General features: G+C 48.6%; 1 long non-coding RNA gene across 1 annotated transcript; it reads right to left on the bottom strand.

Annotated features, from left to right (window-relative positions):
• Positions 1–3,080: 3,080 nt before the first annotated feature.
• On the bottom strand, positions 3,081–26,839 carry LOC140403442 (uncharacterized). The gene is made up of 3 exons (XR_011938313.1): positions 26,715–26,839; positions 15,164–15,356; positions 3,081–3,513 (listed from the first exon to the last, which is right to left on the bottom strand). It is a non-coding gene; the product is annotated as an uncharacterized lncRNA (long non-coding RNA).
• Between the last annotated feature and the right edge of the window lie 90 nt (positions 26,840–26,929).

Raw genomic sequence — 26,929 nt, 5'->3', positions numbered from 1 at the left:
AGATTCGGCTACAGCAGGAAAGGTTATTTTAAAGATCTTCTTGGCTCGATTAGCCACAAATGCATGGGAATGCAAATCTATAGATATAAAAGCTGCCTTTTTGCAGGGGCATCAGCTCCAGAGAGATATTTTTCTCCGCCCTCCTAAAGAAGCAGCTAACACAGAAGGGGTACTCTGGAAGTTGAACAAATGTGTATATGGATTAAATGATGCATCTAGAGTCTGGTATTTTTCGGTCAGGTCAGTTTTGTTAAAGTTAGGCTGTTGCCAGTTGAAAGCAGATCCTGCAATGTTTTACTGACACTATAAAGGAAATCTTTCTGGCATTTTTATGATGCATGTCGATGATTTTTTGTGGGGTGGGACTAGTGATTTTGAAGCTATTGTAATCTCTGGTTTGAGGAAAGAATTCAGGGTTGGAAGTCAGGCTTCCGGTGCATTTAAATATATTGGACTGGAAATTGGACAGACTAAGTTAGGGGCAACTTTACATCAGCAATCTTATTTGGAAAGCATCACCCCAATAGCAATTAGTCGTGGCCGAGTTTCACAAAAAGACGCAATGGTTTCAAAGATAGAAAAAGAGCAACTGCGAAGTTTAATTGGGCAACTGAACTGGTTAGGTAGACAGCCTAGACCGGACATGAGTTTTGATGTCTTAGAGTTGAGTACAAAAATGAATGACCCCAAAATGGAAGACATAATAAGAGCAAATAAAGCGTTAGCCAAACTAAAAATGCAGGAGTGTTTTTTGAAGTTCCCGGTTTTAGGTGACCTTAAGCACTTGAAACTCATAGTTTATAGTGATGCGTCCTACGCAAATTTATGTGATGGGGTTTCTCCAAGGAAGGGGAGACTGTTAAGTAATGGGTAAAGAGACAATTAGTTGTCTCATTTATGTTAAGTATCCATTAATTGACACTGATATGTAAAGGGACTTCAGGCGGCCTCTGTCAGGTGGTGTGTTGTTAAGAGTTTTGTGCAGAGGCTGTGGAAGTGAAATACATGGTGTTTGGTGAAAAGGAACAAGAACTTTAGACTTCATTTCACAGCAGCTAAAACGTCTAACATCCGTAACTCTCCTTCTCAACTCCCTCCCCACAGCCCGGGATCCTCCAAATATTTGCAGGCCAGAATGGGGAAGAGGGAGCAGCTTGAAACTGCCAGAGGTGCAGGCTTTCAAGTTAGGATACCAGCTACAGCTCCCTAGCCTAGGACTGTGTCCAGCCGAGGATCACTGTCCCGGGACTGTGTCCAGCCGGGGCTCCCTGTCCCGGGACTGTGTCCAGCCGGGGCTCCCTGTCCCGGGACTGTGTCCAGCCGAGGATCACTGTCCCGGGACTGTGTCCAGCCGGGGCTCCCTGTCCCGGGACTGTGTCCAGCCGGGGCTCCCTGTCCCGGGACTGTGCCAAGCCCAGGCACCCTGTCCCGGGTCTGTGTCCAGCTCAGGCTCCCTGTCCTGGGACTGTGTCCAACTGGGTCTGCCTGTGCCGGGACTGTGTCCAGCTGGGGCTGCCTGTGCTGGACCGTGTCCATCCCAGGCTTCCTGTCCCGGAACATTGCCAGCTCAAGCTCCCTGTCCCGGGACTGTGTCCAACTGGGGCTCCCTGTCCTGGGACTGTGCCCAGCTCAGGCTCCCTGTCCCGGGACTGTGTCCAGCTCAGGCGCCCTGTCCCAGGACTGTGTCCAGCTCAGGCTCCCTGTCCCGGGACTGTGTCCAGCTCAGGCTCCCTGTCCCAGGACTGTGTCCAGCTCAGGCTCCCTGTCCCGGGACTGTGTCCAGCTCAGGCTCCATGTCCCGGGACTGTCTCCAGCCGGGGCTCCCTGTCCCAGGACTGTGTCCAGCTCAGGCTCCCTGTCCCGGGACTGTGTCCAGCCGGGGCTCCCTGTCCCGGGACTGTGTCCAGCCGGGGCTCCCTGTCCCGGGACTGTGTCCAGCTCAGGCTCCCTGTCCCGGGACTGTGTCCAGCCGGGGCTCCCTGTCCCGGGACTGTGTCCAGCTCAGGCTCCCTGTCCCAGGACTGTGTCCAGCCGGGGCTCCCTGTCCCGGGACTGTGTCCAGCCGGGGCTCCCTGTCCCGGGACTGAGTCCTTCCCAGGCTCCCTGTCCCGGGACTGTGTCCAGCTCAGACTCCCTGTCCTGGGACTGTGTCCAGCCGGGGTTCCCTGTTCCGGGAATGTGTCCAGCTCAGGCTCCCTGTCCCGGGACTGTATCCAGCCGGGGCTCCCTGTCCCAGGACTGTCTCCATCCGGAGACCCCTGTCCCAGGACTGTGTCCAGCTCAGGCTCCCTGTCCCGGAACTGTGTCCAGCCGGGGATCCCTGTCCCAGGACTGTGTCCAGCCGGGGCTCCCTGTGCCTGGACTTTGTCCAGCCGGGTCTCCCTGTCCCGGAACTGTGTCCAGCCGGGTCTCCCTGTCCCGTGTCTGTGTCCAGCCGGGGCTCCCTGTCCCGGGACTGTGTCCAGCCGGGGTTCCCTGTCCCGGAACCTTGTCCATCCCAGACCTCTTCACATGAACAGAGGTCTAGAGCATTCCAAGAAACTGACAGTTAACTGCCAAGCATTATTTGGAATTTAAAGCAGGTAGTTTGACTCTGATTGAGGAATGAACCAGCGGATGGCTGACACTCGTTTTATTTTTCTGATACAGGCACAATGTGTATACATGTTGTTTCTGTCTGCAAAGAACAGGGCCTTATGTATGAATATATGTAGCTTACTGTCATGCAAATGACCACACTGCAAGCCTGACTGACAATCTTAAATTGATTGTCGCATAATTCATAACACACTGATGGTTATTTTTAAAATGTTGTCCAGAGTCAAGATGCCTCGTTTAAATTTCAAACAATACTTGATAGTTATCTGTCAGTCACCATCAACTGGTTAATTCTCCATGACAACACCTCTACCAATTAGAGTGCACTTGCCAACCAATCAGCACTCTCTTCTCAACCAGTATAAATTTAGTGTTTGCCCTGGCATTTGCATTCTTGTGAATTGTTCTGATGAGTGTAAGACCAAAAGCTTTGACAAAAAAAATATTTTTTCAGCAATAGTCAAGTTCTATGCTATCAAATGACTGTTAACACTTTTATTGACCCCTGGTTCTGTGAATGCTGCCCTCCTTATTCCGATTAAAAGATTAAACCTTAACCTTTGACCTTGAACTCTGGTTGAACTCAGAGGTTACAAGCAAATTCTGGGCACACTGACAAAAAACATTTCTCGAGTTGTCCCTCGGAAATTGTGAACTCGTTGTGCTGGACACTGGCCTTGTCAGAACGAGCTGCAGAATCGGTTATCTCAGTAGCAAGAAAGAGGTTAATGGACAGGGGTTGTGTTGTCAGGTGGAAATCCACAAGTCACTTGCCGTAATCATCATGTGTTTTCTTGCTCAGCACTCTTGGCCATGAAATATATTTCTGTATGATCTGCAGTTGTCATCAGTTCCACTATGTCCTCCTAGCTCTCCGGAATATCTAATTATCAGACATCTGCATCCTGCCATTTCCTGTAAAAACATTAGCACCACTTTTTGGGATATGATCCTTTTGATGAAGCGGTTATTATTTGAGATATCTCTTCAGTACTGAAATGTGACCCATGATACAATCCCTCAGATCCAGAGAGTTCATGAGCAGTAATCATTCCCCAGATCTTTCTGGAGTAGAAGTGTTTACCTGGATGTGTGGTGCAGTCAGAATCTCTGCTATTTTGGCTGCACCTTTAATAGCCCAAGAATGAAAGAACATAGATTTATGCAGCTGAATGTTCATTACATTTGTAAACTTACTCTGCTATACATCCAACTCTACTGCAGCAAGATCAGATTGCTCTGAGTAAACCAGCTGCAGAGACAGCCCTGCAGACAAGAACAGAATAAAACACTCCACAGAAAATATCTAATACGACTTATGAACTTTTATAAGCAGATGAAGAGTCCAGCGGGGATTCACACGGATGATCCCAGGAATGGTAGGCCTAACATACGATGAACGTCTGAGGATCCTGGGTTAATATTCATTGGTGTTTAGGAGGTTGAGGGGAGATCTAATAGAAACTTACAAGATAATGAATGGCTTAGATAGGGTGGATGTAGGGAAGTTGTTTCCATTAGCAGGGGAGACTAGGACCCGGGGGCACAGCCTTAGAACATAGAACATAGAAAAATACAGCACAGAACAGGCCCTTCGGCCCACGATGTTGTGCCGAACCTTTGTCCTTGATTAATCATAGATTAACATTGAATTTACAGTGCAGAAGGAGGCCATTCGGCCCTTTGTGTCTGCACCGGCTCTTGGAAAGAGCACCCTACCCAAACTCAACACTTCCACCCAACACCAACGGCAATTTGGACATTAAGGGCAATTTATCATTGGCCAATTCACTTAACCCGCACATCTTTGGACTGTGGGAGGAAACCGGAGCACCCGGAGGAAACCCACGCAGACACGGGGAGGACGTGCAGACTCCGCACAGACAGTGACCCAAGCCGGAATCGAACCTGGGACCCTGGAGCTGTGAAGCAATTGTGCTATCCACAATGCTACCGTGCTGCCCTTGAGAACAAATAAATCTACACTATCATTTTACTGTAATCCATATACCTATCCAATAGCTGCTTGAAGGTCCCTAATGTTTCCGACTCAACTACTTCCACAGGCAGTGCATTCCATGCCCCCACTACTCTCTGGGTAAAGAACCTACCTCTGATATCCCTCCTATATCTTCCACCTTTCACCTTAAATTTATGTCCCCTTGTAATGGTTTGTTCCACCCGGGGAAAAAGTCTCTGACTGTCTACTCTATCTATTCCCCTGATCATCTTATAAACCTCTATCAAGTCGCCCCTCATCCTTCTCCGTTCTAATGAGAAAAGGCCTAGCACCCTCAACCTTTCCTCGTAAGACCTACTCTCCATTCCAGGCAACATCCTGGTAAATCTTCTTTGCACCTTTTCCAAAGCTTCCACATCCTTCCTAAAATGAGGCGACCAGAACTATACACAGTACTCCAAATGTGGCCTTACCAAAGTTTTGTACAGCTGCATCATCACCTCACGGCTCTTAAATTCAATCCCTCTGTTAATGAACGCGAGCACACCATAGGCCTTCTTCACAGCTCTATCCACTTGAGTGGCAACTTTCAAAGATGTATGAACATAGACCCCAAGATCTCTCTGCTCCTCCACATTGCCAAGAACTCTACCGTTAACCCTGTATTCCGCATTCATATTTGTCCTTCCAAAATGGACAACCTCACACTTTTCAGGGTTAAACTCCATCTGCCACTTCTCAGCCCAGCTCTGCATCCTATCTATGTCTCTTTGTAGCTGACAACAGCCCTCCTTACTATCCACAACTCCACCAATCTTCGTATCGTCTGCAAATTTACTGACCCACCCTTCAACTCCCTCATCCAAGTCATTAATGAAAATTACAAACAGCAGAGGACCCAGAACTGATCCCTGCGGTACGCCACTGGTAACTGGGATCCAGGCTGAATATTTGCCATCCACCACCACTCTCTGACTTCTATCGGTTAGCCAGTTTGTTATCCAACTGGCCAAATTTCCCACTATCCCATGCCTCCTTACTTTCTGCATAAGCCTACCATGGGGAACTTTATCAAATGCCTTACTAAAATCCATGTACACTACATCCACTGCTTTACCTTCATCCATATGCTTGGCCACCTCCTCAAAGAATTCAATAAGATTTGTAAGGCAAGACCTACCCCTCACAAATCCGTGCTGACTATCCCTAATCAAGCAGTGTCTTTCCAGATGCTCAGAAATCCTATCCTTCAGTACCCTTTCCATTACTTTGCCTACCACCGAAGTAAGACTAACTGGCCTGTAATTCCCAGGGTTATCCCTAGTCCCTTTTTTGAACAGGGGCACGACATTCGCCACTCTCCAATCCCCTGGTACCACCCATGTTGACAGTGAGGACGAAAAGATCATTGCCAACGGCTCTGCAATTTCATCTCTTGCTTCCCATAGAATCCTTGGATATATCCCGTCAGGCCCGGGGGACTTGTCTATCCTCAAGTTTTTCAAAATGCCCAACACATCTTCCTTCCTAACAAGTATTTCCTCGAGCTTACCAATCTGTTTCACACTGTCCTCTCCAACAATATCGCCCCTCTCATTTGTGAATACAGAAGAAAAGTACTCGTTCAAGACCTCTCCTACCTCTTCAGACTCAATACACAATCTCCCGCTACTGTCCTTGATCGGACCTACCCTCGCTCTAGTCATTCTCATATTTCTCACACATGTATAAAAGGCCTTGGGGTTTTCCTTGATCCTACCCGCCAAAAATTGTTCATGCCCTCTCTTAGCTCTCCTAATCCCTTTCTTCAGTTCCCTCCTGGCTATCTTGTATCCCTCCAATGCCCTGTCTGAACCTTGTTTCCTCAGCCTTACATAAGTCACCTTTTTCCTCTTAACAAGACATTCAACCTCTCTTGTCAACCATGGTTCCCTCACTCGACCATCTCTTCCCTGCCTGACAGGGACATGCATATCAAGGACACGTAGCACCTGTTCCTTGAACAAGTTTCACATTTCACTTGTGTCCTTCCCTGCCAGCCTATGTTCCCAACTTATGCACTTCAATTCTTGTCTGACAACATCGTATTTACCCTTCCCCCAATTGTAAACCTTGCCCTGTTGCACGTACCTATCCCTCTCCATTACTAAAGTGAAAGTCACGGAATTGACTTAGAATAAAAGGGAGTCACTTTAGAACAGAGATGAGGAGAAATTTCTTCAGCCAGAGAGTGGTGGGTCTGTGGAATTGCCACAGAGGGCGGTGGAGGCCGGGACGTTGAGTGTCTTTAAGACAGAAGTTGATAAATTCTTGATTTCTCGAGGAATTAAGGGCTATGGAGAGAGAGCGGGTAAATGGAGTTGAAATCAGCCATGATTGAATGGTGGAGTGGACTCGATGGGCCCTTCCGGGGCAGGTGTGACCTGTATAAGAAGGACGGGTTGCATCTAAACCGGAGAGGCATAAATATCCTGGCCGCGAGGTTTGCTAGTGTCACACGGGAGGGTTTAAACTAGTATGGCAGGGGGGTGGGCACGGGAGCAATAGGTCAGAAGGTGAGAGCATTGAGGGAGAACTAGGGAATAGGGACAGTGTGGCTCTGAGGCAGAGCAGACAGGGAGATGTTGCTGAACACAGCGGGTCTGGTGGCCTGAAGTGCATATGTTTTAATGCAAGGAGCATTACGGGTAAGGCAGATGAACTTAGAGCTTGGATTAGTACTTGGAACTATGATGTTGTTGCCATTACAGAGACCTGGTTGAGGGAAGGGCAGGATTGGCAGCTAAATGTTCCAGGATTTAGATGTTTCAGGCGGGATAGAGGGGGATGTAAAAGGGGAGGTGGAGTTGCGCTACTTGTTCGGGAGAATATCACAGCTGTACTGCGAGAGGACACCTCAAAAGGCAGTGAGGCTATATGGGTAGAGATCAGGAATAAGAAGGGTGCAGTCACAATGTTGGGGGTATACTACAGGCCTCCCAACAGCCAGCGGGAGATAGAGGAGCAGATAGGTAGACAGATTTTGGAAAAGAGTAAAAACAACAGGGTTGTGGTGATGGGAGACTTCAACTTCCCCAATATTGACTGGGACTCACTTAGTGCCAGGGGCTTAGACGGGGCGGAGTTTGTAAGGAGCATCCAGGAGGGCTTCTTAAAACAATATGTAGACAGTCCAACTAGGGAAGGGCGGTACTGGACCTGATATTGGGGAATGAGCCCGGCCAGGTGGTAGATGTTTCAGTAGGGGAGCATTTCGGTAACAGTGACCACAATTCAGTAAGTTTTAAAGTACTGGTGGACAAGGATAAGAGTGGTCTGAGGATGAATGTGCTAAATTGGGGGAAGGCTAATTATAACAATATTAGGCGGGAACTGAAGAACATAGATTGGGGGCGGATGTTTGAGGGCAAATCAACATCTGACATGTGGGAGGCTTTCAAGTGGCAGTTGAAAGGAATACAGGACCGGCATGTTCCTGTGAGGAAGAAAGATAAATACGGCAATTTTCGGGAACCTTGGATGACGAGTGATATTGTAGGCCTCGTCAAAAAGAAAAAGGAGGCATTTGTCAGGGCTAAAAGGCTGGGAACAGACGAAGCCTGCGTGGAATATAAGGAAAGTAGGAAGGAACTTAAGCAAGGAGTCAGGAGGGCTAGAAGGGGTCACGAAAAGTCATTGGCAAATAGGGTTAAGGAAAATCCCAAGGCTTTTTACACGTACATAAAAAGCAAGAGGGTAGCCAGGGAAAGGGTTGGCCCACTGAAGGATAGGCAAGGGAATCTATGTGTGGAGCCAGAGGAAATGGGCGAGGTACTAAATGAATACTTTGCATCAGTATTCACCAAAGAGAAGGAATTGGTAGATGTTGAGTCTGGAGAAGGGGGTGTAGATAGCCTGGGTCACATTGTGATCCAAAAAGACGAGGTGTTGGGTGTCTTAAAAAATATTAAGGTAGATAAGTCCCCAGGGCCTGATGTGATCTATCCCAGAATACTGAAGGAGGCTGGAGAGGAAATTGCTGAGGCCTTGACAGAAATCTTTGGATCCTCGCTGTCTTCAGGGGATGTCCCGGAGGACTGGAGAATAGCCAATGTTGTTCCTCTGTTTAAGAAGGGTAGCAAGGATAATCCCGGGAACTACAGGCCGGTGAGCCTTACTTCAGTGGTAGGGAAATTACTGGAGAGAATTCTTCGAGACAGGATCTACTCCCATTTGGAAGCAAATGGACGTATTAGTGAGAGGCAGCATGGTTTTGTGAAGGGGAGGTCGTGTCTCACTAACTTGATAGAGTTTTTCGAGGAGGTCACTAAGATGATTGATGCAGGTAGGGCAGTGTATGTTGTCTATATGGACTTCAGTAAGGCCTTTGACAAGGTCCCTCATGGTAGACTAGTACAAAAGGTGAAGTCACACGGGATCAGGGGTGAGCTGGCAAGGTGGATACAGAACTGGCTAGGCCATAGAAGGCAGAGAGTAGCAATGGAAGGATGCTTTTCTAATTGGAGGGCTGTGACCAGTGGTGTTCCACAGGGATCAGTGCTGGGACCTTTGCTGTTTGTAGTATATATAAATGATTTGGAGGAAAATGTAACTGGTCTGATTAGTAAGTTTGCAGACGACACAAAGATTGGTGGAATTGCGGATAGCGATGAGGACTGTCGGAGGATACAGCAGGATTTAGATTGTTTGGAGACTTGGGCGGAGAGATGGCAGATGGAGTTTAATCCGGACAAATGTGAGGTAATGCATTTTGGAAGGTCTAATGCAGGTAGGGAATATACAGTGAATGGTAGAACCCTCAAGAGTATTGAAAGTCAAAGAGATCTAGGAGTACAGGTCCACAGGTCATTGAAAGGGGCAACACAGGTGGAGAAGGTAGTCAAGAAGGCATACGGCGTGCTTGCCTTCATTGGCCGGGGCATTGAGTATAAGAATTGGCAAATCATGTTGCAGCTGTATAGAACCTTAGTTAGGCCACACTTGGAGTATAGTGTTCAATTCTGGTCGCCACACTACCAGAAGGATGTGGAGGCTTTAGAGAGGGTGCAGAAGAGATTTACCAGAATGTTGCCTGGTATGGAGGACATTAGCTATGAGGAGCGGTTGAATAAACTCGGTTTGTTCTCACTGGAACGAAGGAGGTTGAGGGGAGACCTGATAGAGACAAAATTATGAGGGGCATAGACAGAGTGGATAATCAGAGGCTTTTCCCCAGGGTAGAGGGGTCAATTACTAGGGGGCATAGGTTTAAGGTGAGAGGGGCAAGGTTTAGAGTAGATGTACGAGGCAAGTTTTTTACGCAGAGGGTAGTGGGTGCCTGGAACTCGATACCGGAAGGAGGTGGTGGAAGCAGAGACGATAGTGACATTTAAGGGGCATCTTGACAAATACATGAATAGGATGGGAATAGAGGGATACGGACCCAGGAAGTGTAGAAGATTGTAGTTTAGTCGGGCAGCATGGTCGGCACGGGCTTGGAGGGCCGAAGGGCCTGTTCCTGTGCTGTACATTTCTTTGTTCGTTCTATGGAGGGCATTAGCTATGAGGAGCGGTTGAATAAACTCGGTTTGTTCTCACTGGAACGACGGAGGTTGAGGGGCGACCTGATAGAGGTCTACAAAATTATGAGGGGCATAGACAGAGTGGATAGTCAGAGGCTTTTCCCCGGGGTAGAGGGGTCAATTACTAGGGGGCATAGGTTTAAGGTGAGAGGGGCAAGGTTTAGAGTAGATGTACGAGGCAAGTTTTTTACGCAGAGGGTAGTGGGTGCCTGGAACTCGCTACCGGAGGAGGTGGTGGAAGCAGGGACGATAGTGACATTTAAGGGGCATCTTGACAAATACATGACTAGGATGGGATTAGAGGGATACGGACCCAGGAAGTGTAGAAGATTGTAGTTTAGTCAGGCAGCATGGTCGGCACGGGCTTGGAGGGCCGAAGGGCCTGTTCCTGTGCTGTACATTTCTTTGTTCTTTGGGCCGATTGGCCTTACTTCCGCTCCTATGTCTTATGGTCTTAAGACCTTTATGCTTCACAAATCTATCCTGTTTTTAGCAATTAATCTCATCTAATCCATTTCCTTACAGTCGTTTTTCGTCCCTCTCTCACACACATTCTCATTCCCTCTCTCACCATCTCACTCTCTCATTTTTCACTTTTTCTCTCTCTTTATCACTGTTTCTCAATCACCTTTTTCTCTCTTACTAACTCTCACTTTCTCACTCTCTATTTTTGTGCAAAACAAATAATATTAAAATGAATCCCAGGAAGATCAGAGGAAAAATATCAAACTTCAAATGTCACCTTGCAATAGGTGGTCTATGGCACATTGTACTTGTAATGATATGCATAAGCAATTCTGTATGTTAATATGTTAGACCTCCAAGCTGGTGGCAGTATAACTACACCACGTGACGCTGCAACCTGGAGGAGCCTGGGTGAGGAGGAGTCGTGGATAGGCGTGTTTTGTATTAGCTCTCGTATTCTAGTTGTAAACAGTTGACAGTTCGTTAGTAGTATCAGTATTATTTTCTACCCATGTTATTGTAATTTAATAAATTTTAACGAGTCAAGAACTCAATAATTGCAACACACCAGAACGTAACAGTACTGAGGCCAATTAGCACTGCAACAAATTGGAAACTCTGCTTTCAGAGATGTGGAGGCGAACAGTGACAAAATTCTCCTCAGAACAAAACCCAGCTTCTATGTCTTATGGTCTTGTGTTTGCCTTGGGTCAGTCAGTGGTTGCAAATACACCAACTGGTAATGATCCTGTCAGTCAGCACTGCTGCCATAGTACCTCCAGGTTCCTTTTAAATATGCTTTCCCCAAAGTGCTTTTGGAACCAGACTTGAGCTGCTTCAGTGCAAACTTCTCATCAAAAATGATTTGCTTATTCCATGCTGTCAGATCAGATTTGTGCCAGACGCGATGTGACAAAAAGTAACTGAGGTGCCACTCTGCAGACACATCAACGCAGTGCCATTAAAACTTCAAAACTGCCCAGGACTAAAACCAGGAAACAAACCAAAACTTTTTAGAGTGTGTAGCTTGTGTGACATGGCGACCCACCCTCAGTCCTGTCCAAGGCTCCCATCCCACTCTTAATCCGGTTCTAGATTCCAATCCCACCTCTGACCCTGTTCTAGATTCCAATCCCACATTCGATCCGGTTCTAGATTCCAATCCTACCCACAATCTCATTTGTTACATTAATGCCCTCAATGCTGTTCTCGACTCAGTCTCACCCTCAAACTTGTCTCCAGTGATATGTGTGAGTCTTATTTATTCTTACGCTTTGCTGCTTGTGGATATTTTCTTTGAGAAGAATTGTTTGATTCCCGCCCCCCGCCAAATTTTCGGTGCCGGAGAATTCGGTGGCCGGCGGGGGCGGGATTCACGCCGCCCCCCTGGCGATTCTCCGACCCGGCGGGGGGTTGGAGAATCCCGCCCCCAGTGAGAAACGGTGCGGGATTCATCGGATTCGGCATCGACACTCGGGCGGCTGACAAGCTGCAGCCGCAGAGACACACTTCACTCCCCACACACACCATCCCAGCCTATACACACTTCACTCCCCACACACACCATCCCAGCCTATACACACTTCACTCCCCACACACACCATCCCAGCCTATACACACTGCACTCCCCACACACACCATCCCAGCCAATACACACTGCACTCCCCACACACACCATCCCAGCCAATACACACTGCACTCCCCACACACACCATCCCAGCCTATACACACTTCACTCCCCACACACACCATCCCATCCTATACACACTGCACTCCCCACACACACCATCCCAGCCTATACACACTGCACTCCCCACACACACCATCCCAGCCTATACACACTGCACTCCCCACACACACCATCCCAGCCTATACACACTGCACTCCCCACACACACCATCCCAGCCTATACACACTGCACTCCCCACACACTCCATCCCAACCTATACACACTGCACTCCCCATACACACCATCCCAGCCTATACACACTGCACTCCCCACACACACCATCCCAGCCTGTACACACTTCACTCCCCACACACACCATCCCAGCCTATACACACTGCACTCCCCACACACACCATCCCAGCCTATACACACTTCACTCCCCACACACACCATCCCAGCCTATACACACTGCACTCCCCACACACACCATCCCAGCCTATACACACTGCACTCCCCACACACACCATCCCAGCCTATACACACTGCACTCCCCACACACTCCATCCCAACCGAGACACACTGCACTCCCCACACACACCATCCCAGCCTATACACACTGCACTCCCCACACACACCATCCCAGCCTATACACACTGCACTCCCCACACACACCATCCCAGCCTATACACACTGCACTCCCCACACACTCCATCCCAGCCTATACACACTGCACTCCCCACACACACCATCCCAGCCTATACACACTGCACTCCCCACACACACCATCCCAGCCAACAAGATGGCAGCGAGGAGAGCGGCACCAAGCTTCACTGACGCCGAGCTCGAGACCTTGTTGGATGCCACGGACCACCCTGTACCCCGGCAGGAGGCTGCCAGCCGGCGTCATTTTCCGTGCCTGGGGACAGGTGGCAGAGGCCGTCAGTGCCGTCAGCAACACTGTCTGGATCGGCCAGCAGTGAACAAAGAACAAAGAAATGTACAGCACTGGAACAGGCCCTCGGCCCGCCAAGCCCGTGCCGACCAGTGCCGGAAGAAACTGCACAATCTCCTCAGGGTGGCCAGAGTAGGTAGCATTGTGCCCCTGGCACCAACCACGGCCTAATCATGTGACTTGTTTTGTGTCTTGCCAGCCTGCTGGCAATGGGGTGGGCCTTTTGTGTCCCTCGCCCAGCCACAGCCAGGATCCCAGGTGCCAGCCAACGACAAGGACGACGACACAGACGTGAGTCATTGACCTGAGACCCAGGACATCCCGGAGCTCGAGTCCAAGGATGACACTGGTTTCTCCTCACAGCTGTCTCCAACACCCTCCACCATCCCGAAGAAGCTCACCGCAGCTGGGCACTTTAGTGAAGAGGCTTTTGGGGCAATATCTGGTGCACACAACACACACGCTCTCGTACAGAATCTGGAGGTAGGAACATCCGAGGGGGCAGATGGTCAGAGGGCAGGCCAACCCCGGGGACTAGCTGCCGTTCAGATGGGTTTGGGGCTTCTGGAATGAACCGTCCCATTGATTGTGGACATGCAGGAGCAGAGCCAGGGACGACATGAGAGGTTGTCAGCGAGTATCTGGCACCTGCACCAGCACCTACACTCCTGTATGCTTCACCCGATGGCTGTGTCTGTGTCTTTACATTGTGTATTTATGTTTGCTCTATGTATTTTCTTTTCATGTACGGAATGATTTGGCTGAACCTTCTGCAGAACAATACTTTTCACTGTAGCTCGGTACACGTGACAATAAACAAATCCAATCCAAGCTGCAGGAGCAGGAGGTGGTGCCGGCCACATGTGCCACCCAGGCCAACACCGCACGGGTGGCGTTTGCGGTGGAAGCCCTGGGAGCAAGGGTTTCGGCCATGGATCAGCGTGTCCAAGGCCTGGGGCACTCTATGCAGGCGGTGGCTGAGGCCCAGGACAAGGCTGCCCTCTCACTGGTCACCTGAGAAGATGCAGGTCACAAGGCAGGGTGTGCGAGGTGGACTGATCCAGGTTGGCCACAGAGGGGGTGCGGGGGAATGGATGAATGTTGGGGTGGACCTGGCTCAGGGATCGCAGCTCAGCCAGTGCTCACCTCTCCAGTGTCCCACCGCCACCCCCACCCCCCCCCCCCCCCCCCCCCCCCAAGGGATTCGATGGGACTGTGTTTTGGAATGGCCAGCTCGCATTCAAGGATCACCCAGGTGGACACCCCGTAATGCGGCAGGTAAGTGTCATGGAGGGAGGTACAGGCGGAGGGAGTGGCCGGAGGAGGGGGGTTGGGATTATGGTGTCAGTGCCCATGGCATCGGTGAACCTGGAGGCAAGCAGAGCGTCCCGTGCGTGTCGGCCCTGGTGCACGCGTTGTGCGACCTCCCTTGCCTACCCGAGCCCCATGTCCTGCCCATCCCTGCCCTCCCCTCCGCCACATCCTCCTCATCGGACGAAGACTGATGTTCATCCCCCTCCTCCAGTCCCTCTGCTGTGCGATGTTGTGGAGGACGCAGCAAGCCAGCACAATGCGGGCGACCCTCCCAGCACTATACTGGAGGGCCCCTCCAGAGTGGTCCAGGCACCTGAACCGCATACTCAGGAGTCCGATGCACCGCTCAATCACCCTTTGGTCGCTGCATGGGCGTCGTTGTAGTCCTGTGGGGGGTCACTCCGGCCACATGGCCCATTCCTCCATCACCCCCCCCCCAACCAGCCCGGCCACTGTCAGGACCGGCAGCCCACGGTCGTGCCTCTCCGTGTCCTACCTCCTCTCTCTCCTTCATCAGCCAGGGTGCCTATTTCTCAAATTTTAAAAGCACGAGTGAACCGCGCCATCGGGAATTTGCCGCAGTGGAGGCTGCGGAGAATACCGGGTCGGGCCCGCGAATGATATATAAACGGAGTTTACTGTACGTGTGTTCCAGGCTGCATTGGCTCCACTGTTGAGGTGATGGAGCATCGTGATTTGGCATCAAATCGGCGCCGGCCGTGATTTGGCATCAAAACTGATTCTCCCGTCCAATCCCGTTTCCCGATTCCGGTGTTGGCCGACGGAAAATCCCTCCCAATGTTTCTAATCAGAATGCGGGACATGACTAAATGACGTCTGGTGACAAGAATCAGAGAAAAAAATTAGTCTTAAAGGTGCAGAGATCATTTGCTCAGGTTACCTATTGAAGGTTGAAAATCCTACTGAATGATGTCATTGTGGTTGATGAAGAGTTTATGGAGATTCAAGTAAAGATTATTGCAAAGTGTGAAATGTGTAAATCTGGAGGACATTGCCACATCTGACTATAACCTTTCATTGCAGCATGGCCACTAACAATATCATTTCTACAGATCTCAGGGTATGGGGACAAAGACAGAAATGTTTCAACTCTACATTTCATAGACCCGACAAACAGTTTGACCACTTTTTACTATTATTTTACAATAAAACTTAGGAATGACAAAAGGGTGATTAAATACAAAAGCTGAGAGAAATGGATTGAGGCCACACTTGGGAAACAAGTGAAATTTAATAATAAACTTAATTAGTGTCACAAGTAGGCTTACATTAACACCACAATGAAGTTACTGTGAAAATCCCCCAGTCGCCACATTCCGGTGCCTGTTCGGGTACACAGAGGGAGAATTCAGAATGTCCAATTCACCGAACAGCACGTCTTTCGGGGCTTGTGGGAGGAAACCCACGCAGACACGGGGAGAACGTGCAGACTCCGCACAGGCAGTGACCCAAGCCGGGTATTGAACCTGGGACCCTGGAGATGTGAAGCAACAATGCTAATCACTGTGATTGATAATGAAAGGGAATTTGGCAATGGCAAGTTCAGAGAAATGTTTAAAAATATAAACAGTCTGGCATAAATGCCACAGCTGAAAATTCTTCCAGTGATGGATTCTGTGAAAATTCACGCAGTGATCAATGAAATGCTGACAAAACCTTAGCTGATTAACCAGGCTACAAGTTGGCAACTTCCCTGGTGTGGGCAGTTCAGAGAGAATTAACTACAGACGGTTGGACTTTAGTCCCTGCCACTAATCTCTGATACCTTCTGAGCTGCGTGATAGTCCTCCTGCTCGAAAACGTGCCACAATTAGTTCCATATTTTCTGCGCATTGTAATTCTTTACCTGCAGAGAGGTGGGATTTCACCAAGGCTGAGCTGTCGGAGATATTTCGGAAAACACCGAGGAATCGCATCAGAACATCTCAGTCAGAATTTAATTTAAGAGATTTGTTTTATAAAAGAGGATGATTGGGGAAAGACTGAGTGATGGTGTGAGGTACTAAATAAACATGGTGATCAAACAGTTCACGTTCACTCCTCACCATTAGTAAGAAACAATTATAAAATCTCAGACTCGAAGCAGTTGAGAGAAGCAAATGAAATACCGTTCACATTAAATGCTGACCCAGGAAGGGTGAATCGTGATCTTGTTACACAGAACGGGGTTCTCACATCCAAAGGCCAGACTGGTGACAGATATTCCAGAAGGTCTGGTAAATGGGCAGCTGTGAGATTGTGAGATTCACAGTGAGCCCGAGCAGCGGTTCCTCCAGCCAGGTGAAGAATCCTCGACACCAGAACCCCAGAAATAACAAACCAATAAAGTTCAAAGGCTCTTAAATTCAAAGCCCCCCCCCGTCTCCTCGCCAATTCTAAACAGGAGTTTGGAAATGGGAAATGGGCGTCTGATGTCACCCATACAAACCAGGGAATTCAAAATATTTTAAATATAAATCCAGCCACTATCTAATCACAAAAAAAATAATCACTTTAAAGTTTGGGAATATCGGATAGATCAGTAAGGATTTTAAGTTTCTAGGTTTGGGTTTATATGAGGGGTGTTGAGGTGACTCGACGTTCCCAGGGAGGCTCCACTCCCAGGGCGTGGAGCAGATTAAAACCAGCCGCTCCTGGGTGAAATTCTCTTGCTGAAAGAGCGCTGACCCCTTTATTCCAAGTCTGTTTGTCTCAGCTTCCATGTTGACTGTCTAGTCCTGAGTTTCTGCCTAATTTCCAGTGTTGGGGGAGTCCACAGCTCCAAACCATGGAGAGTGTCCAAGCTGGGGAGGCTCTTACTGTGCAGGTCGGACAGGGGCTGAGACTGTGGCTGCTGGTCAGGGCTGAGTCTCTGCTAATCTGGGCATAATAATAATAATCTTTATTGTCACAGGTAGGCTTAGATTAACACTGCAATGAGGTTACTGTGAAAATCCCCAAGTCGCCACACTCCGGCACCTGTTCAGGTAGACTGAGGGAGAATTCAGAATGCCCAATTCATCTGACAGCACGTCTTTCGGGACTTGAGAGGAAACCGGGGGAAACCCACGCACACGGGGAGAACGTGCAAACTCCGCACAGACAGTGACCCAAGCCGGGAATCGAACCTGGGACCTTGGAGCTGTGAAACAACAGTGCTAACCACTGGGCTACCATGCCACATTATTGGTGACACCAAAATAAAAATACAGGTGAGAAAGGCAACCATACAAGGGTCAGACCAGATGAAAAATGGATTGTTCCATGTAAAACAGGACAAATGGACCCCCCAACTCCAGGACCCAGGAGCAAGAGCCCTGACTAGATGAGATTGGGAGTCAGGTGCCAGATAAACACCCCCCACCCACCCCGACCGTCCCTCCTGCTGGTCAGGAGGACCATTTGACCTCTTCAGTCTGTTCTGACCATTCACTCAGATCACGGTGAATTGCAGCCACTTACATTGGTTCCATATCTAATAACACCCTTGGGCAGTAATAATAATAAAAATCGCTTATCGTCACAAGTAGGCTTCAATGAAGTTACTGTGAAAAGCCCCTAGTCGCCACATTCCGGCACCTGTTCGGGGAGGCTGATACGGGAATAAATCCCCATCTCAGATTGAAAATTATTCTGAATGACAGACTCTCGTCAGTTGTGGCAAGGCTTAAACAACACAACAGGCTACAAAGTCAAGTTTAGCAGAATCTCCGGCAGCAGCGCACCTCTCCCCGATGAACTCAATGCACTCGAGGTTCATTTTGAGCAGGAAATCAACAAACTGTTGTCAACTGCCCCAGCAGCCTCGGACACACCCATACCTATGGTCACAGCTTCCAAAGTAAGATCGGCCTTGAAAATGAACCCACGGAAAGCAACGGGTCATGACAGAGTCCCTGGTTGTGCACTCAGATCATGCACGAACCAACTGATAGATATGTTTCCAGACATCTTCAACCTCTCCCTACTCCGTTCCAGGGTTCCCATCTGCTTCAAGACGACCACCATCACTCTGGTGCCAAAGAAGAACCAGGCAACCTGCCTCAATGACTATCGTCCGGTGGCCTTGACATTGATCGTAATGAAGTGCTTCGAGAGGTTTGTCATAAGGCACATCAACTCCATACCTTGATCCACTGCAATTCGCATACCACCACAACTGGTGCACAGCAGATGCCATCTCCCTGGCCCGACAGGCATCCCTGGAGCATCTCGACAACAAGGATTCCTATGTCAGACTCCTATTTATTGACTACAGCTCCGCTTTCAACACCATAATCACAGCCAAGCTCATATCAAAGGTCCAAAACCGAGGACTTGGCTCCTCCCTCTGCAACTGGATCCTCGACTTCCTGACCCAAAGACCACAATCAGTGATAAACAATGACACCGCCTCCACAATAGTCCTCAATACTGGGGCCCCGCAAGGCTGCATACTTAGCCCCCTATTACACTCCCTATACACACACGACTATGTAGCAGAATTTGGCTCCAACTCCATCTACAAGTTTGCTGATGGCACGACCTTCGTGGGTCAGATCTCGAACAACGATGAGTGAGAGTACAGGAGGGAGATAGAGAACCTAGTGGTGTGGTGTAATGACAACAATCTCTCCATCAATGTCGCCAAAACTAAGGAGCTGGTCATTGAGTTCAGGAAGCAAAGTACTGTACACACCCCTGTCTGCATGTGAGAAATATGAGAATGACTAGAGCGAGGGTAGGTCCGATCAAGGACGGTAGCGGGAGATTGTGTATTGAGTCTGAAGAGATAGGAGAGGTCTTGAATGAGTACTTTTCTTCTGTATTTACAAATGAGAGGGGCGATATTGTTGGAGAGGACAGTGTGAAACAGATTGGTAAGCTCGAGGAAATACTTGTTAGGAAGGAAGATGTGTTGGGCATTTTGAAAAACTTGAGGATAGACAAGTCCCCCGGGCCTGACGGGATATATCCAAGGATTCTATGGGAAGCAAGAGATGAAATTGCAGAGCCGCTGGCAATTATCTTTTCGTCCTCACTGTCAACAGGGGTGGTACCAGGGGATTGGAGAGTGGCGAATGTCGTGCCCCTGTTCAAAAAAGGGACTAGGGATAACCCTGGGAATTACAGGCCAGTTAGTCTTACTTCAGTGGTAGGCAAAGTAATGGAAAGGGTACTGAAGGATAGGATTTCTGAGCATCTGGAAAGACACTGCTTGATTAGGGATAGTCAGCACGGATTTGTGAGGGGTAGGTCTTGCCTTACAAATCTTATTGAATTCTTTGAGGAGGTGACCAAGCATGTGGATGAAGGTAAAGCAGTGGATGTAGTGTACATGGATTTTAGTAAGGCATTTGATAAAGTTCCCCATGGTAGGCTTCTGCACAAAGTAAGGAGGCATGGGATAGTGGGAAATTTGGCCAGTTGGATAACGAACTGGCTAACCGATAGAAGTCAGAGAGTGGTGGTGGATGGCAAATATTCAGCCTGGATCCCAGTTACCAGTGGTGTACCGCAGGGATCAGTTCTGGGTCCTCTGCTGTTTGTGATTTTCATTAATGACTTGGATGAGGGAGTTGAAGGGTGGGTCAGTAAATTTGCAGACGATACGAAGATTGGTGGAGTTGTGGATAGTAAGGAGGGCTGTTGTCGGCTGCAAAGAGACATAGATAGGATGCAGAGCTGGGCTGAGAAGTGGCAGATGGAGTTTAACCCTGAAAAGTGTGAGGTTGTCCATTTTGGAAGGACAAATATGAATGCGGAATACAGGGTTAACGGTAGAGTTCTTGGCATTGTGGAGGAGCAGAGAGACCTTGGGGTCTATGTTCATACATCTTTGAAAGTTGCCACTCAAGTGGATAGAGCTGTGAAGAAGGCCTATGGTGTGCTCGCGTTCATTAACAGAGGGATTGAATTTAAGAGCCATGAGGTAATGATGCAGCTGTACAAAACCTTGGTAAGGCCACATTTGGAGTACTGTGTACAGTTCTGGTCGCCTCATTTTAGGAAGGATGTGGAAGCTCTGGAAAAGGTGCAAAGAAGATTTACCAGGATGTTGCCTGGAATGGAGAGTAGGTCTTACGAGGAAAGGTTGAGGGTGCTAGGCCTTTTCTCATTAGAGCGGAGAAGGATGAGGGGCGACTTGATAGAGGTTTATAAGATGATCAGGGGAATAGATAGAGTAGACAGTCAGAGACTTTTTCCCCAGGTGGAACACACCATTACAAGGGGACATAAATTTAAGGTGAAAGGTGGAAGATATAGGAGGGATATCAGAGGTAGGTTCTTTACCCAGAGAGTAGTGGGGGCATGGAATGCACTGCCTGTGGAAGTAGTTGAGTCGGAAACATTAGGGACCTTCAAGCAGCTGTTGGATAGGTACATGGATTACGGGAAAATGATATAGTGTAGATTTATTTGTTCTTAAGGGCAGCACGGTAGCATTGTGGATAGCACAATTGCTTCACAGATCCATGGTCCCAGGTTCGATTCCAGCTTGGGTCATTGTCTGTGCGGAGTCTGCACGTCCTCCCCGTGTCTGCGTGGGTTTCCTCCGGGTGCTCCGGTTTCCTCCCACAGTCCAAAGATGTGCGGGTTAGGTGAATTGGCCAATGATAAATTGCCCTTAATGTCCAAATTGCCCTTGGTGTTGGGTGGAGGTGTTGAGTTTGGGTAGGGTGCTCTTTCCAAGAGCTGGTGCAGACTCAAGGGGCCGAATGGCCTCCTTCTGCACTGTAAATTCAATGATAATCTATGATTAATCTAGGACAAAGGTTCGGCACAACATCGTGGGCCGAAGGGCCTGTTCTGTGCTGTATTTTCTATGTTCTATGTTCTATGTTTTTATGCATCAACGGGGCCGAGGTGGAGATGGTTGACAGCTTTTAATTCCTAGGTGTATATCACCAACAATCTGTCCTGGTCCACCCTCGTCGACGCTACAACCAAGAAAGCACAACAAAGCCTCAGGAAATTCGGCATGTCCACATTGACTCTTAACAACTTTTACAGCTGCACCATAGAAAGCATCCTATCGGGCTGCATCACAGCCTGGTATGGCAACTGCTCGGCCCAAAACCATAAGAAACTAGAGAGTCGTGAACACCGCCCAGTCCATCACACAAACTCGCCTCCCATCCATTGACTCCATCTACACCTCCCGCTGCCTGGGGAATGCAGGCAGTATAATCAAAGACCCCTCCCACCCGGCTTACTCACTCTTCCAACTTCTTCCATCGGGCAGGAGATACAAAAGTCTGAGAACACTCACAAACAGATTCAAAAACAGCTTCTTCCCCACTGTTACCAGACTCCTGTATGACCCTCTTATGGACTGAACTGATATCTCCACACATCTTCTCTACTGAGTAGTACTACACTCTTGTATGCTCACACGATGTGTGTGTCTATGTATTTACACTGTGTATTTATTGTATGTCCTATGTTTTTCATGTATGGGATGATCTGTCTGGACTGCACGCAGAACAATACTTTTCACTGTACCTCGGTACACGTGACAATAAATCAAATCCAAATCCAATCTGCCACTTTATCTGGGAGTGAATTCTCCAATCCCAGCACCCTTTTTGTGAAGAAATGTTTCTCTCCTGAAAATCCTAACCCTGATATTTAAAGATGTGTCCCCTTGTCCGAGAAATATTCTGCCACAATGATCTGTTGAGTGAACAGTATTGATGTTTTCAAGGGAAGTTAGATAACTACATGAGAGGGGAGGGACTAGAAGGGGTTCCTGGTAGGTCTCAATGATGTAAAATGGAAGGAGGCTTGTGGACAGCACAGGGCCATTCGGGTCGAGTGATCTGTTACAGCAAATTGAAAATGGTCTTTTATGTAATCCTTTTAGAATTTAGACTGACCTGACTACCAGTTAGTGGCAAAAGTTGGTTGGTACAGTGAGCAGCTACCTGCACTGACCCATGTTTGCCACTAGATGGGGACCGGGAGCGAAGCCAGGAGTCACAGTGGTTGAGGACCCACCCAGGTAAGAGCAGAGTGGGGGAGGGGGGCAATGGGGGTAACGCCAGGAGCAAGGCAAGGATGGAAGTACAGTGGGAAAAGTCATGTGAGCAGACAGGCCGCAGAAGAGGAAGTCTAGGGCAAACAATATTAAAGTTGTTTAAATATTAACATTAAACAATATTAAACATTATCAGAGACCCCTCCTACACAGGCATTGCCTTCTTCCAGACCCTTCCATCAGGCAGAAGTTACAGAAGTCTGAAGACCCGCAAATCCAGACCCAGGAACAGATTCTTCCCCACAGCTACTAGACTCCTCAACGATTTCCCCTCAGACTGATCTGTTCCTTGTAAGAACACTATTCACGACGCCCTATGCTGCTCTTGTGCATGTATTTGCTTTGTTGGCCCCTTGTTCCGCACTGTAACCAATCACTGTTTGTTGATGTACCATTTGTCAATGTTCTCTGTTGATTATTCTTTTCTCTACCATGTACGTTCCCTCGGCCGCAGAAAAATACTTTTCACATGTGACAATAAATCAAATCAAATCAAGTGAAATTGACATTAAATGGATATATTGACATTACTTCATGGACAACAGTGAGTGGACATTTAGCGAAGACCTACTGTACAGAATATTGAGCTGTTTGATTTAATGTGTCTTGAAACTTTGTTTTGATTTGTAATGTGTAATTCTGTAGATAAATATATAAGTCTGTAAAGACTGGCTCCAGTTCTATCCTTCATCAACCGGCTTTTCTGGGATAGAAACTGGTGAGGTTGACACTGGCGGTGGGAGGAGGGGGGTCCCTATGAGCAATCTCAGTAGAGGGGATCTGAGGGGGTGGGGGATTTTTGTACATTGTGCTTGGGGCTCAGGGTTAGGTGATGGTTGAATGACTCTGGGTGTGAGTGTGGGTAGTTTTGTCTATAGGAGTTGGAGGTTCTTTGTGGGTGTGGGTGAGTCTGATTCTGTGGGTGGAGGTTTCGATGAGGATTGGGTGAGTGTGGATGTTTCTGCGAGTGGGATGGAGTGTTTTCACTGGATGACCTTCCTGGATCATTTTGGATGATTAGTTTATTATATCCATGTTGAATAGTGTTTGCTAGTTTATTTTGCCTGCCTCAGGGTCTCTTTCCTGCATACGGTCTGTTTCTCACCCCTTCCTTCTTGCTTGGCAGTCGGGAGCAATTGATTTTGGGGAGCAGTCGGAATTTGTGATTTTAATCGGGTCACAGACTCTGACCCACAAGGGGAATTTCAGATACGAAATCCTTCCCTCTAATGGAAATGTAAAAGAACCAGAAATACCTTGGCTGGGTTCCTGCCCTCTGAACAACAGCATTGTCCAGGCTTAGGGGGAGGGGGGGGGGCTGGGCAATGGGGTGGTGGGTGTCAGCTGGACACTGGGATGGGGGGGCCTGGGCAGTGCGATCTGGTCCCAGTGGCATACGTTTCTCGAGCGATGACCGCCAGAGTGTGCAGGTATGCAGATAGAGGAGTGCCTGGGATTGATCACGGGTGTAACAAAATTCCACCACTATGTGTGTGGCTTTCCCACAATTCTAGTGGAGACTGATCATAGGCCACTGGTCAACATTATCAACAAAAATCTCAATGACATGACGCCGCGCCTACAACACCTGATGATGAAGTTGAGGACGTGTGACTTCACGCTGGTCTACACTCCAGGGAAGGACCTAATAATCGCTGACATCTTGTCCCGAGCCATTGATGCTAACAGTACACCTCCAGCGTCCATTAACGATGTAGAACTTCATGCACAGTTGTGCAGAGACACACTCCCGGCAACGGATAAGAGGCTGCAGCAAATTCGTCAGGCAACACGAGAAGATGCGACCCTGCTCCAGGTCATGCACAACCTTCAGCATGGCTGGCCAAGAGGGCGGTGCCCAGTTCCAAAACGTCAAAACTGAACTGTCCGTGGTGGATGGCATCGTACTGCGAAATTACAGAATCGTCATTCCACTGGCGCTCCGGGCGGACATGCTCCGTAGGATTCATGAGGGGCACCTTGGTGTCGAGAAGTGCAAAAGAAGAGCATGGCAATCCGTGTACTTGTCTGGGATAAACGAGGACATAACAAACATGGTGCTCACATGTGACGCGTGTCAAAAACATCGGCCGGCACAATGCAAAGAGCCACTCCAGCAGCATGAGATGGCTACGTCACCGTGGGACAAAGTTGGTATTGACTTGTTTCATTCCATGGGTCGACACTATGTTCTTCTCATCGATTATTACTCCGACATTTCGGAAGTAATGAAACTCCCGGATCTCACATCAGCGTCAGTTATCAAAGCCTGCAAGGAAACCTTTTCAAGGCATGGCATCCCACAAATGGTCATGTCCGGCAATGGTCCTTGCTTTGTAAGCGGGAGTGGATTCTCAAAATAAATAACTTCAAGCATGTGACATTGAGTCCACACTTTCCTCAATCGAACGGGAGGGTGGAGAAAGGTGTACACATTATTAAGCTACTGCTCAGCAAGGCCACTGACTCGAATTCTGGCATACACTTGGCTCTATTATCATATCATTCATCACCATTGAGCTCAAGGCTGTCACCGGCTCAAATGCTCTTCAATCGAGATGTGAGGATAACACTACCGGCGTTACACTTCGCCAATCTAGATCACTCGAAAGTGCAGGACACGTTGTATCACCAATGTCACATACAAAAGCAGCATTTTGACCGACATGCGAAAGTGCTGCATCCGTTAGCTATCAAAGACACCCTGGTGGAGGATGGTTTAACATGGCAATAGTGCTCCGACAAGTATCGCCACAATCGTACGTTGTGAAGTCTGATGATGGTATGCTGTTTCGACGCAATCGACGAGACCTGCTGAAGGTTCCACCTCATCAACCTGTATTTCCGACGTTGGATCTGCAGAACACTATCATGCGACATCCCGGGACACCAGCAGCTGGTGCCCAGCTGGACGTAAAAACCTCTGGGTCTCCATGCCCACTCAGGTCTACCCGAATCAGACACGCACCCAACCGTCTGAACTTGTGAACATGGGATTTGTTCTGTATTTGTGCATGAAACTAACTGTGTTTGTTCCATTGTAGTTACAGCTCTGCAACTATAAAGTAAAAAAGTGAAAAAGGTGGATGGAGTGATCTTTACATGGGTATGGACAGAAGGGGCTGATGGGAAATGGAAAGTCACTAGGGGGCAGCACTGGCGAGTATAAAGGGGGAAGCAAGCAGCCCTCAAGGCTCTTTGGCTGATTAGACTGTGAGGAGAACAAAGGCAGAGATTTAGCTCAGGACTGCTGGTGTGGTCAGGCCTAGTTGTAGTGTATAGAAAAGTTGTAACCTTTCTACTAGTAGTTCTTAAAGTAAGAGCTCACACAGTTATTTAAGTTATGTTACTCAATAATCATTTTGTAAAACTTCTGGACTTCAAGCCTTCTTCCGAAAGCCTTTGCTGTAACTGAATTGAGTAGCACATGTTACCTGCCATACAGGTAACAAAACAGAGAACAAACCTATTTACAAGTAGCTCTTTAGCAAAATGGTTAGCACTGTTGCTTCACTGCACCAGGGACCCGGGTTTGATTCCCGCTTGGGTAACTGTCTGTGCGGAGTCTGCATGTTCTCTCAGTGTCTGTGTGCGTTTCCTCCGGGTGCTCGTTTCCTCCCACAAAACCCGAAAGACATGGTTAGGCAAATTGGACATTCTGAATTCTCCCTCTGTGTACCCAAACAGGTGCCTGAATGTGGCAACTAGGGGATTTTCACAATAACTTCATTGCAGTGTAATTTTAGCATAGCCAATCCGCCTAACCTGCACATCTTTGGACATGTTGGTAAATTTAATTTATTTTCTGTTCTGATGGATGAGGCATTTGACCCGCTGACCCTGGCAGAGGGTGTGAGCAGCTTACGGTGAAATGAAAATCGCTTATTGTCACGAGTAGGCTTCAATGAAGTTACTGTGAAAAGCCCCTAGTCGCCACATTCCGGCGCCTGTTCGGGGAGGCTGGTACGGGAATTGGACCGTGCTGCTGGCCTGCCTTAAAAGCCAGCTGTTTAGCCCAGTGTGCTAAACCAGCCCCATACCACCTAAAAAACACTCAAACTGGTCAGTGACTGGCTGATTGTACCAGCAGTCCCTCTGCAGTCCACCAGATGGCGGTGATTCACAAACCCTCTCCGAGACAGAGACCCAGCAGGGGGAGACAGAGAGACACTGACCCAGGCAAGGGGGGGATTCACAACAACAGGGACAATTACGGCGGGCCGCCCAGTCCGCAGCCGGGTTACCGGCTCCACCGCGCGGCACAACCGCTCCGAGCGGATCCGGGGCTTCCAGTAAGAGAGCGGACAGGAGGGGTTCCGGGTCGGCGCGGTTTTCCGGTTCCGGTTTTCCTGCTTCAGACTCCAGGTTAGCTACGCATGTCCGGACTACA

The sequence above is a fragment of the Scyliorhinus torazame genome, chromosome 28 (assembly GCF_047496885.1).
Source record: "Scyliorhinus torazame isolate Kashiwa2021f chromosome 28, sScyTor2.1, whole genome shotgun sequence".
In the NCBI taxonomy this organism is placed as follows: Eukaryota; Metazoa; Chordata; class Chondrichthyes; order Carcharhiniformes; family Scyliorhinidae; genus Scyliorhinus; species Scyliorhinus torazame.
This window is presented reverse-complemented; position numbering and strand designations above follow the sequence as displayed.